The sequence below is a fragment of the Capsicum annuum genome, chromosome 3 (genome assembly GCF_002878395.1).
Source record: "Capsicum annuum cultivar UCD-10X-F1 chromosome 3, UCD10Xv1.1, whole genome shotgun sequence".
In the NCBI taxonomy this organism is placed as follows: domain Eukaryota; kingdom Viridiplantae; phylum Streptophyta; class Magnoliopsida; order Solanales; family Solanaceae; genus Capsicum; species Capsicum annuum.
The window spans coordinates 162,366,387-162,387,003 of record NC_061113.1 but is presented as its reverse complement, the minus strand read 5'-3'; the positions used below and the strand labels follow the sequence as shown (position 1 = coordinate 162,387,003).

General features: G+C 35.2%; 1 non-coding gene across 1 annotated transcript; it reads right to left on the bottom strand.

Moving 5' to 3' along the window:
- Positions 1–20,238: 20,238 nt before the first annotated feature.
- LOC124897424 lies at positions 20,239–20,342 on the bottom strand. The gene has a single exon (XR_007054144.1). It is a non-coding gene; the product is annotated as a small nucleolar RNA R71 (small nucleolar RNA).
- Positions 20,343–20,617: the final 275 nt, after the last annotated feature.

Below are 20,617 nucleotides of genomic sequence, written 5' to 3'. Positions count from 1 at the left end.
CGGATATACTATGGATTCGTCTGCGAGCTGCATAACCACTTGTGTAACTTTAACCTCTCCCAAGCCTAATTTTCTAAACAATGATAGGGGAATCAAATTTACTCTTGCCTCTAAGTCACACAATGTATGAACCTCCTTACTCCTAATTTGAATACGGATGGCAAACTTTCCTTGATCTTTCAATTTCTTGGGGATTTTATGTGACATCGTTGTGCTATACTCTTCAGTGAGTGTTATAGCTCCTGCCTCTTTTGATTTTACATTTTTAGCCACCACATCCCTCAAGTACTTTGCATACTTAGGCATACTCTACAAAATATCTACCAAAGCTAAGTTAATATGAAGCTCTTTGAATGTGTCAATGATGTGTTTGAAAAAGTCATCCTCCTTCGCTTTTATGTACTTTTGAAGAAAGCATAGTGATAGTGTCTTCTTCTTCTCTGGTTAGCAACTTTTTCATTCAACTACTTAAAATTCCTTGAATTTGCAGCAACTCTGCCAATTACCTATTGGGTCACCACATCAGCATCTACCTCCTTAGTTTTCTTTGGAGGTTCTTCATGAAGCTCTTTACCACTCTTCAAGGTGATTCCATTAATTATTTTGGATTTTTTGTGTCAGCTGGAAAACCACCTTGTGGCCTAGTGTTTAATTCTTGGTGTATCTTCCAAACCTGCAACTCTAAGCTTCTCTAGGCTACTTTTTTATTCTATAATTCTATCTGTAGAATTTTCATAACTGCAAACAGTTGTGCTTGGTTAGCTAAGAGGTATTTCAACATCTATTCTAGTTGTTCGTTGCTTAATTTGATTAGGCCTGTGGCTGTGGGGTATTCTATGACTGATTCAGTGGCTGAGTTTACCATATCATGTTGTAGGTATTACAGTAATTTGGCCTTTGAGCATTGCCTGCAGCTTGTTTGATGGCATTGACTGTGGCTACAGGTTGAGTTGCTCCTAACTTCATGCTACGAAATGATGTATTGATCAAATTCTACAACATAAAAACCTGAGCTAATAGGGTTGTAAATTAGTCCACCTCCAACACATACGCAATTTTTTTCGTAGTACTTCTAGAATCTGAATGCCTTTCTGGATTTTCTCGTGCTATGTGGTTCAATAATGTGTATATCTCATCATAATTTATCCCCAATGCTTGACCACCTGCAGCTAAATCTAATAAAATTTTCATATTTTGATCAATAGCTTCTACAAAAGCATGAGCAAGTACCTCATTCTACTGTTGGTGGTGTGGACAATCCTGAAGAAGGGCCTTGAATCATTCCCAATCATGATAAAAATTTTCATTATGATTCTATTTTTTAGCTCACTATCTCACTATAAAGTCTCGTAGTCTTGCCTAAGGGAAAGAATCTGACGAGGATCTTTTTGGCTAAGTTGTCCCATGATGTGATTGAATTGGCTGGCTCTGCATTCAAACACCTTTTAGCTTCCCCCCAAATTGAATAGGGAAATAATGTCAGCCTCACATAATCTGGAGTCACCCTAGTCAGAGTGAATGTATCAGTAAACTCAATGAAAGCCTGCAATTGGACTTATGGATCCTCATGTGAAAGCCCTGAAAACTATCTACTGCTAATAAAGTGAATGTATCAGTAAACTCAATGAAAGCCTGCAATTGGACTTATGGATCCTCATGTGAAAGCCCTGAAAACTATCTACTGCTAATAAAAATATGCACCATATTATGTTTCAAATTGAAATTTCCCTAAGTTGTTGGTCTTCGAATTGGGGAAGTCAAGTTCGTTGGAAGTAGGACTGCCACTTCCTTAACTTTCCTACTAGCTGTTTGTTTTACAGCCATATGAGCAGTGTTCTCTTGGTCATCTTTGATTTGCAGAATTATGGGGAGAAAAATTGCTTCTCTATTGTATTGATGGTAAAGTTGTTCAGGTTCCAAGCTTTCTTCTATCAACTCCCGATCCCTTGCAAGCTTATAAACTTAGAAACCTATGTCCTGCAAACACAAAAACAAGACCAAGCATAAGAACACCCAATAAATCAAAAAGTAAAACTAAAATAAATATAATTGCCAAATAAAAAGTCCCCAACAATGGTGCCAAAAACTTGATAGTGCACAAGTGCACAAGCAAGTGTACGTGGACTACCAAGTAATATAGTGGCCTTCAATAAAGCTGAGTTACCGATCCCACAAAAACTAGATTTGGCAATAATTTGATTTCAGTTCACAATTAGATTCAATTGATGTGAGAGTAACCAAATAAAGAGTTTGGAAATTGTAACTTAAAATTAAACAATGCAGAAAGTAAAGGTCTTGAGACAATCAATAGGAGAAAACCCAGGGTTGAAGCACTCTGAATAATCATACTATGCTATTTGATTTCATTTGTTATCTTACTTATTGTGGTTGTTGATTCATAGGGTTAATTGCATAATTATGGTTTTCCAACCTCTAATATTTTACCAAAGTTGAATCTTACAACTACATCATTGAGTGGGGATGTAATAATTCACTTAAGTTATTAATGAATATCATCCTACATATGAATCAAATAACGTGTCTAAGTACATCCCTGTCCTAGATACTAATTCAAGTTTCTTATTTTATTAATAATCAAGAACCATACTCTATTTATTACCATGTTCTATCACCCTATTCCCTCTCTCGAGTTTATAAGGTTGACAATGAATGTAATCTAAGGGATATGAATCATTAAAATAGTTAAAACGAGAATTAAAAAAAAACCAATATTGGTAAGTAAAGCAGACAAACTTAATTCCTTGAAATAATAATCATACTCTTGGTTTCAATCCCGGAAAGAGGGTTTTTATCTATACATAGTAAAAAATGCAATCACTATATTGTAATTAACGTCTACTAACATGTATGAACTAAATTAAAATGATAAAAACCTAGGTTATGAAGCTGTAACAGCACTTTTGATTTTCCAAGACATCCAAAAATGATTAATAATGAGTACAAAGATGTATTTATATTTTACAAGTAGTCCCAAGATGTGTAGGTCTCAATTATCATTTTTGTCTGTGTCAAAAGTTGACCTCGTATCTTAATTTGTGCAAACAGGAATGAAAGTTGCAATGCGCAGGCTGGAAATGAGAGTAGGGGTCGCGTCGCGAGGCCTAAACATGAGTGTTGGAGGTCTCAATGCACCCTCACCTTGAGGGTTCACTATTTTAGGTCCTTCTGAAGCTTTTGGTCCATAGCACGTGCCAATTTTCCTACATATGCTCCCTCATTCTCCCAAGCCATTTTAAGTGTCAAAATTTATGTCAAGTTGTGTATTATACTTTTGTGATCCATTCCAAGCCTTTTTTAGTTTTTTACACTTGATTTGAACTTTTATATCTCATGATCCATTAAAAAATCATCCTATAGCATTAAAAACAATAATTTATAGCTCAAAACAACACAACATCCAAAACAACAAACTAGAAAAATGAGCTAAGCATAGGCAAATTTCACTTTGATCTATAACTCATTGTTTCGACTGTTGTCTTGATCAAATTTACCCTTGAGCATTACCAACAAGTTATTGCAAATATAAATGCACAATAACAACCATACCAACTCATTAAAACACATTAGAACCCAACACAATAGATTAGATAAGCACCTAACTCAAGCTAGTATCACTAGTTTTCTTGGTCGAACTCTAAATGATTAATTTGAATCAAAACTTGTGTTAAAAATTGTAAGTGCATAAATGTACACTTAAATTCATATTTACTTCATTATTAACACATTAAGCACATGAATCATCCTCAAAATAAAGCTAAAAAGGCTAGAATGCATAAATGCACCCAACATCATGGGGTCCTTGGACCCTATTGATGTTTAAAGATTGTGCTATCTAGTCCTAGAGTCCTCAGGGAGTATTTTGATTTACATTTTTAAGTTTACTTTTGAGACAAAGTAAGTTTTAAGTATGGGGCGTGGAAAGTCCCATTGTTTTGGGTGAACTGATTGTATTAGGATCTTAGTATTTAGTTGTTTCTTTAGTTTTTGGGTTAAATTTTAAAATTATTTGAAGAATTACAAAAATATTTATTTTTAGTTTTTAGATTTTAGTTAGTTGGGTTAGTCTAGGTGCACCCTTCACCCATCTAGTGGTTGTTCTTTTTTTTATCTTTCCACTGACACGCCCTTTGAACCTAGTATCCTTGTTCTTTTGTGCAATAAATTTTATGTTCTTATAATTAGGATAAGTGAGATATCCTTGGTGGTTTTATGTGTAATTACATGATGCAGGTTGATTTGTATTTACAAGCATGTTGATTGTGTGAATTACTACTTTTTAGACTCCTAGGCTCTAGTTTATGACATTGTATATTGTTGGCTTAATTTTGAATTCTTGTGATGAGTGGTTAGAGTCTATGATAATCCTACATGATTTGAGCATGTTCCAGGTAAGGTGTAAGGTTTTTGTTATTCCTTATTACATTTGATGTCATAAACTTTCTTGGGTGTGTGCAAAGCAATATAAAGAATGTGTGTATAGCAGATGATATAGGCATTTAATAGATATTCATGTTTCATACCCTTTGTGACCTATCCTTGTGCATAATCTTAAGTATCCCCAATAAGCCATAAGCTGACTCTTAGGTAGCCTCATATATAGCTTGTTTCCCTTTTTTGTTTTACGTGAAATATATCCAAAGATCCTAAGAGCTTTAGTAAAAACTTAATAAGTTAAGGAATGGTAAAAAAACAAGAAAAAAAGAGGTGAAAGTGATACCCTATGAAGTAGCTATTGGTGTGGTAAATTGATTTATTGTGATTGGGAGTTTTATGATGAAAAGAAAGAAAAGTGTTTAAAATTGAATATGATGTGAATAAAATATACTTCTACTATATTAAATGTGAACTAGGTTACTAAGATAGGGAAAAACAAAAGATGTGTGTGCAGGTATATGAGGTGAATGTTTGTTGTTGGAGGTGAATTAAATTAAAAGTGTGATGTGTTAAAGAACTTAGGGAATATAGTCACTATTACTGGCTAGATTAATTCCTACCCATGCTTTATCTTACATTACAACCCATAAAGATCTATTTGATCTTTAGCCTTAACATTCTTATATTATTAGAGTACTACAATAAGGGAAAGCCTATGGTTCATCTTGTGTACCCTATGAATTCTTTGTGAGAGTGAGCGTAACTTGATTCTTGTACCTATTGTGTGATAAATTGCTTCTACATGAGTGATTATGAGTAACTCTCTTGTTGTTAGGATACATGTTTGATGATTGTTGGTTGATTTGTATGATATCTTTGATTAAGTAGTATGCATGAGTTCACCAACTTGGTGAATTAGTTCTTAAGGTTAGGGTGTTTTGAAGTAGTGTTCATAAGCTTTCAATTGTGTGTATAACATAATTAGTATAAGAACATGCATTCTGTGTAGACATGTAGTACTAGCTTGAATGACTTACTTGTTGTAGAAGTGTGGAGTCTTTCCTTATTAGGATTCTTAGAGTATAGAGTTGATCGAGGAGGAACAAGGCTTTAAGTGTGTAGTGATGATCTTAGGTGGATTTATGCAATTAAATATGTTTATCCAACCATAATAACCCTTATTTTGAGGAATTATCTTATGATTAATGATTAAAGATTTGTATTATTTATACTAAAAGTGTTGAACTAATTTATTATAATGTTTAAGGTGTTTCAAACAACTTTGAAATTAATTTTTCCAATTAGAGTTTAGACAAGAAAACTAGTGTGACTTGCTAGAGCTATGTGTTATTCTAGTTACTCTCAATGGATTCTAGTGTGTATAATGAGTTACTAAGGTTGTTATTGTGTAATAATTTGTGTATTTATCGTTTTTATATTTTTTAAAGTTGAATTTAAATAATCCAAGATACAAAACACTAAGTTAAAGATCAAAATGATAAAACTAGTCCTCTTAGCTTAAGTTACTAGGTCATCATCTTGGATTGTATGTTGTGTTGAGCTCTAATTCATGGTGTTTTATGCTATATGGTGCTTTGTGAGTTGATCATGATTAATTATGGATGATACAAAAGCTTTAAATCAAGTATAAATATCACCACAAGGCTTGGAAAGTATGGATAAACACATGGGAATAAACTTGACCAAAAATGGATGTTTTGAGTCATTGGCATGCCACGGACCCTAGTCACGCGTTAGGGCCATTCCACAACTTTGGGAGCATCTTAAATAAAAAATTACAATATATCACCATGATGAAGGAGTTCCAAAGACCCTATACACCACGATAAGGGCATGGAACGACCTTAAGTTAAAATCGGCAACTTGTGTCAAAGTATAAATAGGACAATTAGTTATTATGTTTCACACCTTGGACGACCTTGGGATTTTAAGAGATGCTGAAGAGCAATTCTATTAGGGTTTGTCTTTTATTTCTTTGGTTCTTTTATGGATTTTAACCTATATTCATTCATTGTTATTACGACTATGTCTATAATTGACTAAACACCATTTTTCGAGGTTAGGGCCAAGAACATGAGTTCTATTGTTAGGAATTGACTTGCTATAGTTGTTTATAAATACTAGTTATGTCACGACCCGATTTTCGAGTCATGATGGCGCCTACCATAATCCACTAGTAGGTAACCCAATACCATAACTTGAAGATAATGCAATAGTTTACCTTCGTAGGAACATCCAACAGGCACCCTATATGGGAACACAATATAAAAAAGACATTCCACAAATAAACAAATAACACTCGAATACCAATACCATGACCTGATAGTATTAGTACAAGAGCATCTCTACATTCGATAATAGAAATTACAACCCAACGTCTAATAGTCTTAAATAGTCTCATACATTCGTCTCGAATACAAAAGATAGAATAAGGATAGAAAGGAAAAGGGGAAACTTAAACTCCAAGAGATCACCCTGTCTCCTGATAATAAACACCGTACGATCTCGAATCAATGGCATCAAATAGAACTCGAGTTTGCACCAAAGATGTACAGAAGTGTAGTATGAGTATAAAAACATGGGTACTCAGTAGGCATCATTGTTCGACTAAGCTAAATTATGATATAAGGATGATATAGAGTAAGACAATAACTTAAACTCAAGGTACAAAATCGAACCTTAATCTTCTTTGGTATCACTGTCTAAATAACTAATCAACTATAACAATAGTATGATATTCCATAACCTTCAGATGCTTGAGTAATCGTTTTTGAAGCGTAAAGCCACATATATACCATAACAATCAGGTAATTACCTTAATCTATACAAATACCATCATTTGAGTATAAAGCAAGAGAACTTACCACGACGTCCCAAACCGTTGGGAAGTACACTCAAGGAAAACAAACAAAGAACTCATCATGGCATCCCATACCACCGGAGAGTACACCAAAAGATCAACCCATCAATATATCATGGCACAACTACACAAGCAACTCACCAAAGCCGTGGGTTGTACATTCCCGCCATGGCCTCTTATCAAGGTCTACAATCATCATCAATACCGTAATTTGACACAACAAAGCTGATATCACCACAACATAGTTACATAGTTATTTAATCTCTAATTCATTAATAAACTTCATGTCTAGCCTATAATTGCTAGCCACAATTTCCATGAGCCACTAGTTTGCAAGTCTAATAGGTTACTAGTCATCAAATAAGGAGAAACTACAAGTTACCTACACTATTTATTCACCCATCTCAAATCCATATTCTAGGTAGCGTCCTAATTATATAAGTCATCAATTAAGACACCACAACGTCATATACGAGATGTCAACTTAACCACTCATCATACAATACTAGGTCTATTAACACTAAGCAAGTCACAACCTTAAGGACTAGTTTCCATATTTTAGCTAAGTAATGTCCCACAAACTATTTCACTAGGCTTCTTGCCAACAAGTCATAGTCATTTATTAGAGACAACAAGTTATCACATAGGACACTTTATTAGGTGAAATTCCATAACATAACCATTTATGCAAGTTAGGTATATTTACAAGGTGAGCCCTCGGCTCTACCCAAGATTAAACATCTCAATTAGCCTTAACCTAATACTCAACATAATCTATTTCTAGATACTAATTGGAGATAATAAGAGTCGCACCTCTTATCTAGTAATTAATGACAAATAATGGATAACAATTTACAAAGAAAGACACCATGTCCCAAGTACACAAATGGGTTTAGCAACACACAGAATAACCTCACCTACAACCATGCATTCATATATTCACCACACATAAAATCATCAGCACATCTTTACCTCTTTTGGATTCACCGGTCATCATCATAACATCATTATATTCTCTAGATTCACCGGGCATCATCTTAACATCATTACATCCTCCATAATCACTGGACATCATTATACACATCATTATATCCTCTGGATTCACCGGGAAACATCATTACATCATTATATCCTCCGGATTCACCGGGCATCATCATAACATTAACACATCCTCCAAGACAATGATACACACATAAATATGTAGTCAAATCAATAAGCATATACAACCCTCAATGATAGAGTATAAGTGATGTTAGGTAATACCATTATAATTTACTATTAATCATCACTATATAATATTATTAGATGCATGTGCATGAGTATCTAAATAATATACACAATCACCACTTTTCCAAGGTTAACATATTTATTAGCAAGCCATTATAAGTCATGTGTATGCTCTCTAGAGGGCTCTTTTACTCCCACTTTTCACAATACTAACCCCAAAGGAAAATCCATCACATAAATGTTAACTTACTCATTAGGCTTAGGTCATAGCAATAGTGGTAACATAATTAGAGGTTCACTGTGTGAACTCACTAATAAGCCAAGCGATAGCATAACCATAGGTTTAATTTACTTGACTTTGTAAGGCTATCCATATCATGACTACAAGATAATCAATCAAGTATCCACATTATCCAACCATCAACCACATGCATAACCGATATCGGGATTAATCATTATAACCTTAATAAAGTAACTTAGACATTCTTCAAGTATCTAGGTCGCTAAGAAATTACATAGTTCAAGGTTAAGGTGGATCAAATCCCACTCCTAAATCCCAATAATGCCAAAGTTCACTTCTATAAGACTAACTTCTACCTGTAATTAGGCTAGGTTATCTAAATCACACGATAAGGGTTTATCTATCCTTACAAAGCCTATAAGTGAAAAATCTTCTTCAAGTATCCTTTTTAAGTCATCCCAAACACTAAAGCCAATTAGTAACTAGTCATGTCTAGATCAGCATACTCTTAAGGTTATTCAACAACATCATTCTCCTCTTCTAAAGCAACTAAAGTATTCTCATACTATACATGATACTACAAGTATAACTATCCAATGTTCGAGGCTATAGTCAAGCATCATATTTTACAAGTTTGATAGAATACGATGATTAACTAATCCCAAGTATCATCATCAACCCATACATCATCTAATACCTCTCCTAATCTTATAAGATATCATAATTATATTACAATTAAGCTCAATCTAACTACAAATAAGTCTAACCTACCATGAGTCCCAAGTGCTCATGACCCAATGAACTTTGCCTTCTGTTTTCTTAAAGCTTCCTCCACGAGCCAAGCTATAACAACACAATCTAAGCATTAATACAAGAATGAAAATACCCCTCATGTGTCCAATATGACACTGAACCACAAAATAGGTCCCACCTTCGAAAAATGACTTTTCGAGACAAACCTATTGCTCAACTATCATTAAGGAGCTTTAACCCTCAAGAAATTTGTGTAAATCAATCATATTTGTTGCTACAATTGAGCCTCAATGACTTAGGGGTTTTGGGTCTTGAAATCAAGAAATTAACACTAAAATCAAACAAATTTTACCTTAGATTTGTAGCAAAAATGGATTACACAAGTTATTCAAGCTCCTAATAAACCCAGAAGACTCATATGAAGATTTTACACTCATTAGGGTTTACAACTCAAGAGGGACACATAAAATGGCCAAAAATTCGGGCAAGACAACCCTTAAATAGGCTTTGCCCAGACCTCTAGTAGCGCAATCACAGACCTCGCTTGGCAGCAGATGCGGTACTGCATTTGTACCTCTCCTACCATGGTCGAGGTATCTCCTTCTATGCCAGGCTACGACTAAAGCATGGAGCATGGATCCGGGCTTAGGCCATTGCCTTGAGATGCATTTATAGTTTATTTAAAGCAAATGAGTTATGTAACCACATTGATTTTGAAGTTCCGGATGCATTAGAGAAGTCTGATTTCACATTTAAGGTCGTTTTATTGATGTTTTTTCTCAGTTGTCAATTCGAACCAATGAAGACTTCAAATTAGGAAAGTCATTCTAAATTCTAAATGAACCACTAGGTAACCAAACTATCAGTTACAGCAAGTCACTACTAACTTAGGGTAGCTACGGAGAAGCTCTATTACTGAAATAAGCAACAAGGCAAACAATGACCTGAAGGGTCATTACAATATCCACTACTAAGGAAGTTTCATCCTCGAAATTTAAAAATGAAGAAGATACATGAAGTCTCAAACAAATGAGGATACTAGGCCTGCATCTCACACTTGATCTCCCAAGTAAACTCCTCTGTTGGTGGTTCCTCCACTTAACCTTAACTACCAAAATCTCTCTAGATATAGTCCCCTCACATCACTAGTCAAAATAAGCATGGCCTCCTCCACATAGGTCAATTGCTGGTCTAACTGGACCGATTCCTGTCTAAGCACATGAGAAGAATTAGGAAAATATTTCCTTAACATAGCGACTTGAAAAACTTGATGAACAGTGGCAAAGTCTTGAGGTAAAGCTAACTTATTAGCCACCTTGCTCACTACACGGAGGATCTTAAAAGGACCAACATAGAGAGGGATAAAATTATCCTTTCTCCCAAATCTCATCACACCTCTCATAGAAGAAACACGAAGGAACAGACGAACACCAACTCAGAATTTCAAGGCATAAAGTCTACGGTCGGCATAGGCCTTCTGCCTACTCTGAGGCACTCTCAGCCTATCGTGAATCACACTAACTTTATCCAATTAGTGCTGAAGCAAATCTTTACCACATGGTCTAAATTCAAAAGTCTCAAACCATCCTATAGGAGAACAATATTTCCTACTGTACAAAACCTTATAAGGCGCCATCTTAATACTCGAATGGTAGCTATTGTTGTAGGAAAAATTATCCAATGCTAAGTATCGATCCCACTACCCTCCAAAAGTCCATGACACAAGATCAGAGCATATCCTCAAGCACATGAATGGTCCACTCGGACTGACCATCCATATGGGGATGAATGGTTGTACTCAAATCCACTCGAGTAACAAACTACTCCTAAAATGCTCTCCAAAACTGCAAACTAAAACAGAACCACAATCTAATAAAATAGACACAAGGACCCCATGCAAATGAACTATCTCTTGAACATAAATCTGGGCTATTCTCTCCGCACTGAAGATCATCTAAATAGAAATGACATATGCCCACTTTATCAAATGATCCACAATAACCTAAATACAATTATGCTAGGGGAAGTGTGAGGAAAACCACAAATGAAGTCCGTGGTAACCCTTTCCCATTTCCACTTGGGAATGGGTAACCTCTGAGTTAAGTTATCTGAACGCTGATGCTCAACTTTAATCTACTGATAACATAGGCAATGATCTATAAAGTCTACCACATCTCTCTTCATACTATCCCACCCAATAAAGATGCCTCAAATCTCTATACATCTTAGTCATACAGAGATGAATATAATATCTAGAGCTGTGAGCCTCATGTAGAATCAACTGAATCAATCCATCTAGATGGGGAATATAAATGCAACCCTAAAATCTAAAAATACCCTTGGAATCTACGTTATGTCTCCCAGACTCACCACCCAATCATAGAGAAGGCACAACTTACTATCCTTAAGCTAACGATCACCAATCTGGTCAAACAGGGAGGGACCTTTCCTTCACACATGCCAAAATCCTTCCAGGATATGAAACATTGAGGTGAACCATCAAATTGGCTAAGTACTAGATGTCCCATGCCAAGGGCCTCTGAGAAACTGATATACATGCCAAACTATCCATACCGCCTTATGGCTCAGGGTATCAGCCACCATATTTGCCTTACTTGGATAATACAAGATAGAAATATCGTAGTTCTTTAGCAACTCCATCCATCTGTGCTGGTGAGCATTAAGCTATCGCTGGGTCATAAGATGCTAAAGACTATGATGATTGGTGAAAATCTCATAATGCACACCATACAAGTAATACCTCTAAATCTTAAGAGAAAAAACTTTTGCCTCAAACTATAAATCGTGAGGGGGGTAGTTCCACTTATGTGCCTTAAGCTGTCTAGAATAATAGGAAATGAAACGCACCTGCTACATCAAAACACATCTAAGACCAACACCAAAAATAGATTTAACCGTCCTACTCTCTACGCTGGTATCACATACATAGGTGAGATAAGACTTGCAACCCCTCAATATAAGTCATCTGGCAAAATCATAAGAAATAATCCCTATCGGCTCATAACTAATCACTCTCTACCACATGACTAGGATACGTCAGGCATGGCTAAGGTAACGATCTTGGCCAAATAATCCATGACCACATGATAGTGGGATAACCAGTCCATGCCCAAAATTATATCAAAATTTAACATATCCAGAATACAAAGATCAACAAAAGTATCAACATCACTAATAGTCATAACACATGATCTAAATACTCGATAACCAACTAAAAAATCACCTGTGGGAGTAGATAGTTCAAAGGCAAAGATAATAACTCACTAGTCAAGTCCAACCCTGGTGCATAATAAGCAGATATATAAGAATAAGTGTATCCAGGATAACATAAAGTAAGAGCCAAGTCTAACCATGTTGCATAATAAGCAGATATATAAGAATAAGTGGATCCAGGATCAAATAAAGCAAGATCCAACTTGTGGCATACTAAAATAACACCGGTAACTATAGTATTTAAAGTCTCAGCCTCGGGTCTAGTAGGTACTGCATACAATTGATCACGCCTGCCACCTGGCTGGGCACCTGACCGACCTCTTATCTTCCTACCTGAGTACCACCTCGAGTACCTTGGTAACCACCCCTACGTCCTTATGAACTAATCTAATAGGAGTATCTCCATAGGCTAAAATGATCATTTTCGCAAAACTAGGGCACTATCTTGAGAAATTATCGAGAAGTTCGCAAGTAAAACAAAAATCATATACAAAACGAAAACTCATAGATCTAGCAGATCTAGTATAGCTGCCATGCCAAGAATGACCTATAGATGAACCTTTCAAGTACTGATCACTGCCCTTACTAGGGAGACCACTAGTAATGAGCTGACCTCCATCAGCGGTCTAAAAAACTGCCTAAACTGGGTGACTAGTCTAACTCTGAGGCTACAGTAGATGGACTTGGAGAATGTCCAGCATATGGAATACCACCCCTAAATCGGGAACTACTATAGCTTCCACCAAATCTACCCTGCAACTTAGGCCTCTTATCATGGCCCTCATACTGCATGTCCTTCATTACTCCAGCATGATTAGAAGTGTCAACAAAATTCCTACCTGTAGTAACAAAACTCTGAGTAGCCATCCGAATAGGAAGTCTCAATCCTCGCATAAAGTAACAAACTCTCTCATACTCTGTGTCCAAAATAGAAGTTGCATGCCTAGCCAACTCATAAAAACGAGCCTCATACTCAGTGCCTATCATAGAACCTTACTCTATTCTAGAGAACTGATCTCTAACATAATATCTAAGGTTTTACGGTATATGCTTTTCCATGAACATCTTGGAGAACTTAGCATAAGAGAGAGGGGAATATCCAACTGGCCTAGAACTGACAAAACCTTTCCACCAGTGCTGAGTAGACAATACAAACCAAAATATGGTGTATTCCATACCGTGGGACTTAAAGGCCTAACCCACGAACCGTATCATCAGAAGTTGTAATAAACTCAAATACATCCTATCCATAAGAACCAGAAAATTTAGGTGGAGCCAACCTCAAAAATCTACCCAGCGTCTTTTGCTCCTCAGCAAATATAGCAGGTCCGGTGGCAACTGGCTGAGCAACTGTCGAAATAAGAGGAGCCTCAATTCTAGGAGCTGTAACTGCAGGCGGCACATCTATCCTAGTAGTCTAGGAACCATCAACAATAGCCAACAGCTGAACTAAAGCATATCTAACAAATGAAGAGGAGATAAATCTAAGTGGAGCCTGGGCCGGTCCATGGCCCACCGCTGAATGAGGTGGAGAAGTCTTTAGATCAGGTGCCGAAATAGGGTTCAGGGAAGGTCCACCCTAATCCCTAACTAGGGACATATCAGGAGTCTGTGTCTCTGTACCCTCCTCACGTATAACTATATCACTATCCCTGGGCATCTGTAAAAGAGTAAAGCGAAGAGAATATCCAACAAACTAGTTCAGAGTCTAAGCATGATATAAGTGAAAGAAGTGAAGGACTCCAAAGAATGTTCTATAGTCCCCAAATATAAGAAACTGACGTTAACATTCCGATCCACAAGACTCTATTAGAAACTTTCTCTGGTGCCAATAATATTGGTGAAACGTAGGATTTGGTACCAATTTGTCAAGACCCAATTTTTGATTCATGATGGCACCTACCGTAACCCACCAGTAGGTAGCCAATACCACAACCTAGAGCTAGGTAGCCAATACCATAACCTAGAGCTAACGCAATGGGTTACATTGGTAGAAATGTCCAATATAGATCGTACATGGGAATAAAATATAACCAATACATTCCATAAAGAAACAACTAACATTCGAATACCAATGCCATGACTTGATATTATTAGTAAAAGAGCATCTCTACATTCGACAATAGAAATTATAACTCAACATCTCATAGTTTTAAATAGTCTCATACTTTTTCCTTGAATACAAAAGACAGAATAATGATAGAAGGGAAAAGGGTAAATCAAACTCCTAGAGCTCATCCTATCTCCTAATTATCAATACCACATGATCTCAACTCAATAGTGGCAACTTGAACTTGGGTCTACACGAAAAAGGTACAAAATTGTAGTATGAGTACTAAAACACGGGTACTCAAAATGCATCATCAACTGACTGAGCTAAATTATTAAATAAGGACGATGTAGAGTAAGACAATAACTTAAAGTCAAGGAAAAGAACCAAACCTGAATCTTCTTCGATATCACTGTCTAAAGAAATAATAAACTAGAATAATAGTACGACATTCCATATCCATATATCTCATAAACTTCATACATATGAGTAATCATTTTGGAAGAGTAAATCCACATATATACCATAACAATAATGTAATTACCATAATCTGCACAACTACCATCATTAGAGTATAAAGCTGAAAAACTTACCATGATGTCCTATACCACCGGATAGTACACTCAAGGAAAACAAACAAAGAACTTATCACGGTGTCCCATACTACTTGAGAGTACACCAAAATATTAATCCATCAACATATCAAGGCACAACTACACAAACAACTCACCAAAGCTACGGGTTGTACATTCGTGCCATGGCTTCTTACCGAAGTGTACAATCATCATCAATACTGCAATTTGACACAACACAATTAATATCATCACAATATGTTTATATAGTTATTTATTCAATAATTCATTAATAAACTTCTTTTATAGCCTATATTAGCTAGCCTCCTTTTCATGAGCCACTAGTTTGTAAGTCTAATAGTTTAATAGTCCTCAAACAAGGAAAAGAAACAAGTTACCTGCACTATTTATTCACCCATCAAAAATCCATCTTCTAGTTAGCCTCCTAATTATATAAGTCATCAATTAAGCCACCACAGAATTATATACTATATGCCAACTTAACAACTCATCATATAATACTATGTCTATTATCATTGAGCATGTCACAACCTGAATGACTAGTTTCCATATTTTAGCTGAGTAAGGTCCACCAACTACTTCACTAAGTTTCTAGCCTACAAGTCATAGTCATTTATTATAGACAACTAGTTATCACATAAGCCACTTTACTAGGAGAAATTCAAAATAACCATTTATGCAAGTCATGTAGATTTACTAGGTGAGCCCTCAGTTCTACACAAGATTACATATCTCAATTAGCCTTAACCAAATACTCGGCATAATCTACTTCTAGATACTAATTAGAGTTAACATGGGTCACACCTCTTTTCTAGTAATTAATGACAAGGAATGGACAATATTTTACCAAGAAAGACATCATGTCCCAAGTACACAAATGGGTTTATCCACACACGGAATAACCTTACATAAAATAGTACATTCATATATACTCACCACACATAACATCATCACCACATCCTTACCTCCTCCAAATTCTCCGGGCATATAATAACATTATTATATCCTTCAGATTCACTGGGGATCATCATAGCATCATTATCCTCTGGATTCACCGAGAATAATCATAACATCATTATATCCTCCAAATTCATCGAGCATCATCATAACATCATTATATCCTTTAGATTCAGTGAGAATCATCATAACTTTAACACATTCTCTAAGATAATGATATACATATATATATGTAGTCAAATAAATTAGAATATACAACCCACAATGACAAAGTATAAGTGATGTAAGGTAACACATACAATCATACTTTAATATTAATCATCACTACATAATAAAAGTAGATACATGAGGATGAGTATCTAAATGATATATGAAATCACCATTTTTTCAAGGTTAACATAACTATTAGCATGTCAATTATAAGTCAAGTGTATGATCTCTAGATACCTCTTTTACTCCAACTTTTCAAAATACTAACCCCAAAGGAAAATTCATCACATAAATATTAGCTTAATCATTAGGCTTGGATCATAGCAAGAGTGGTAACATAATTAGAGGTTCTCTTGGTGAACTCATCAATAAACTAAGTGATAGCATAACCATAGGTTTAACTTAAAACAATTCCCAAGGCTATCCATATCATGACAACAAGATAATCAATCAAGTATACACATTATCCAATCGTCAACCACATGCATAACCGACAACCGGCTTTAACCATTATAACCTTAATAACATAACGTAGACGTTCATCAAGTATCTAGATCACTAAGGAATTACATAGTTCAAGTTTAAGGTGGGTCAAGTCCCATTCCTAAATTCCAATAATGCCAAAGTTTACTTCTACAAGACTAACTTCTACCTGGAATTAGGCTAGTTTATCTAAATCATACCATAAGGGCTTATCAATCCTTAATATGCCAATAACGGAAAAATCTTCTTCAAGTATCCTTTCTAAGTCTCCCTAAACACTAAGGACAACTCATAACTAGTCATTTTTAGGTCAACAAACTCTTATGGTTAGTCAACAACATCATTCTCCTCTACTAGAGCAACTAATGTATTCTTATACTATTCATGAAACTGCAAGTAGAACTATCCAAGGGTATAGGCTATAGTTGAGTATCACATTTAAACAATATTGATCGCCTACAAGGATCAACTAATCCTAACTATCATCATTAACCCATTTATTATCTAAGACCCCTCCCAATGTCACAAGATATCATAATTATACTACAATTAATCTCAATCTAACTACAAGTAAGCCTAACCTACCTTGAGTCTAAATTTCTCACGAACAGCCAAGCTTTGTATTCCCTATTCTTGAAACTTGTTCCACGAGCCAATCTGTCACAACACAATCTAAAAATTAATACAAGAATGACAATTCCTATTATGGCACCATTGTGTCATTGGTATAAACTGATACCAAACTCCTAAGTGGGACCCATCTTAAGAAAATGAGTTTTCAAGACCAACCCAATGCTCAACTATCATTACGGAGCTATAACCCTTAAGAAATTTTTGTAAATCATTCACATTTGATGCTACAATTGAGCCTCAAAGTATTTGGGGTTTTGGGTCTAGAAATCAAGAAATTAACACCAAAATTAAAAGAATCTCACCATAGATTTGTAGGAAAAATGGATTACATAAGTTACTCAAGCTCACAATAAACCTACAAAACTCACTTGAAGAATTTACACTCGAGTAGGGTTTAGAGATCAAGAGGGATGCATAAAATGGCCAAAATATTGGGCAAGACATCCTTTAAATAAGCTTTTCTCAGGCCTCGAGTAGTACGGTCGTAGAACTCACTTGGCCACGATTGCTGCACAGTATCCACCCTTCTCCCACCGCAGTCGTGGTATCTACTATGGATGAAACTTGGAACTTGTTTCCAGGCTTTGTCCAATGCCTCGAGATGCATCCGTAGTCATTTTTGAGCAAATCAGATATGTAACCACATAGATTTTGATATTCGAGATGGATTGACAAAGTCGGATTTTGCATTTAAGGTTGTTTAACTGAAGTTTTTGCTCAGTGGTAAATTAGAACCAATAAAGACTTGAAATTGAGAATGTGTTTCTAAAAAACAAATGAAACACTAGGTAATTAAATTATCAGTTCCAGTAATTCACTAATTAATTGGGGCAGCTATGGTTAAGCTCTATAGGTGAAAATAAGCAAAAATCCAGACAATGACCTGAAGGGTTACTAAAAGTTTTTAATTTATTTTTTTTATCACTACTTTAAGGATTTTCAACCCTTAGAATACATTCATAATCATCTTGTGAACCTGAAAGAAAGAACAAGAGTATAGAACGTGGAATAGATAGAATAAAATTGTAATCTTCTAACTGAAAGAGGTTATAATTTGCATTTAGGATATGAATATACCTTTGTGACCTATTAGGTTCAATTATAGGGTGAAATATGAGTGTTTTTAACTTAGTTCTTGCTTCTCTGATCAATGATGTAGCTCTGGGACTATGTTAGGTAGTTGACTAGAGGATCCGTAGGTCATAGTCATAGTATAAACCCTGTGAACCAACAACCAATATAAGTAACCTAACCAATGATGTTCTGTAACATGGTATGATTATTCGCAGTGCTTTAATCTTGGGCTTGCCTTATAGATTGTTTAAACCTTTCATTTACCGCATTGTTAATTTTACTTTAGTTGTAACTTTCAAATAATGTTTTGTTACATAGCACTTGATTAATATTAATAGTTGAACTAGTCTAGGATAGGTGTTAACACAAGTCTCTGGGGGATTAAAACTTGTCTTATAAAAGGCCACTATATTACTTAGTGAGACCACATACACTTGCGTGTGCGCATGAGCGCAACAATAATTTATTATCCTTCTAAAATATTTCCAATTTGTATAATATTCTTTAGTTATGATATATCTATATTATTTTATAATAGTTCTATAACTTCTTAATATTTTAATTGGTGATAGTGAATCTAGCTATGTTAAAATATTATTACTATATAATTGAGTTTTTATTACAAATAATTTTCTATTAATTATGCTTTATTAAAAATTTTATGTTTATTTTACCATGAACCTGTGCAATACATGAGCGCATATGGAATCAGATAAATTTAATTTTCTATTGTTAGCCACTACACGTGGAGTTTAGGGAGATGAACAACACATCTTTACCAGTGATGGTTGGTTGCCAGATATGTCAACTTAGACATAGTAACCACTGGATTATATTGATGTTTTATAGAATAGTTTGGAAACAAAATGTAAGTGATTAGTCTATATTGATTATAATGAACTTTTTCCACAATTTTCATTTAAAAGGAACCTTTGAAATGTAAAGAAATAATTCTTTATCGAATTATTTTGTTCCTTTTCAAAGTGAGTTTTTTTTAGTGTGTTGTTTTATATAGGTATATATATGTGTAGAATATATAAAGTTCCATAGAAAAATTTTTGGCACGTTATTTGATCACTTATAGGAAAATCAATTATCTATGTTAAGTTATTGAAGCTCGGGTTCCATCGGGGTGCAATTCGGAGGCTTCTCGAAGAGGTTTTGAGCTTTGGCATCCAGGAAGGCTAGGCATGTATATCTTTAGATTGAGTGTATCTATGGTATTGTGTGCTATTATGCTAGTTTTGGGAAGGTAGTTATATATATATATATAGAGAGAGAGAGAGATTTAACTATAGATATATCATGTCTTAGTTTTGGGAGATCAATGACACCTTCATTCCCACTTGAGTCTCCAAAAACTACGTGAGGCACATGTTATTCCCCTTCTCACTTATGGGGGAAGCAAAGAAATGGTTAAATGCAGAACTTTCATAGTCTAGTACTACATGGGACTATGTGACAAATAAGATCCTTATTTGATTCTTTCATTAGGCAAGACTGCAAGGAAAGGAAGTGAAATCTTCAGTTTAAAGCAAAAGTTGGACGAGAAATTTTATAATGCATAAGAGAGATTCAAATCTTTTTTTACGGATTTTCCACATCACCAACAGTCAAATGAGGTATTATCTCTCTTTTGTTGAAACTCATGACTATAACACAAAGATTTTACTAGATTCAACTGTAGGTGGTCAAGTGTTAGATAAAACTTTAGATTAGTTGTATTTTCACGACCCGAACCAAGTTCTGACCATAACAGGTATCTCAAGTCCAACAAGGACCGAAGAACACCCGTTTTGCTTAGTCAAACGGAACATAATTCAAGTATAGCAAAAAAATTTCAAACATATCACAAGATAGATAAGTATGACTCAAAAGAAGTGTAA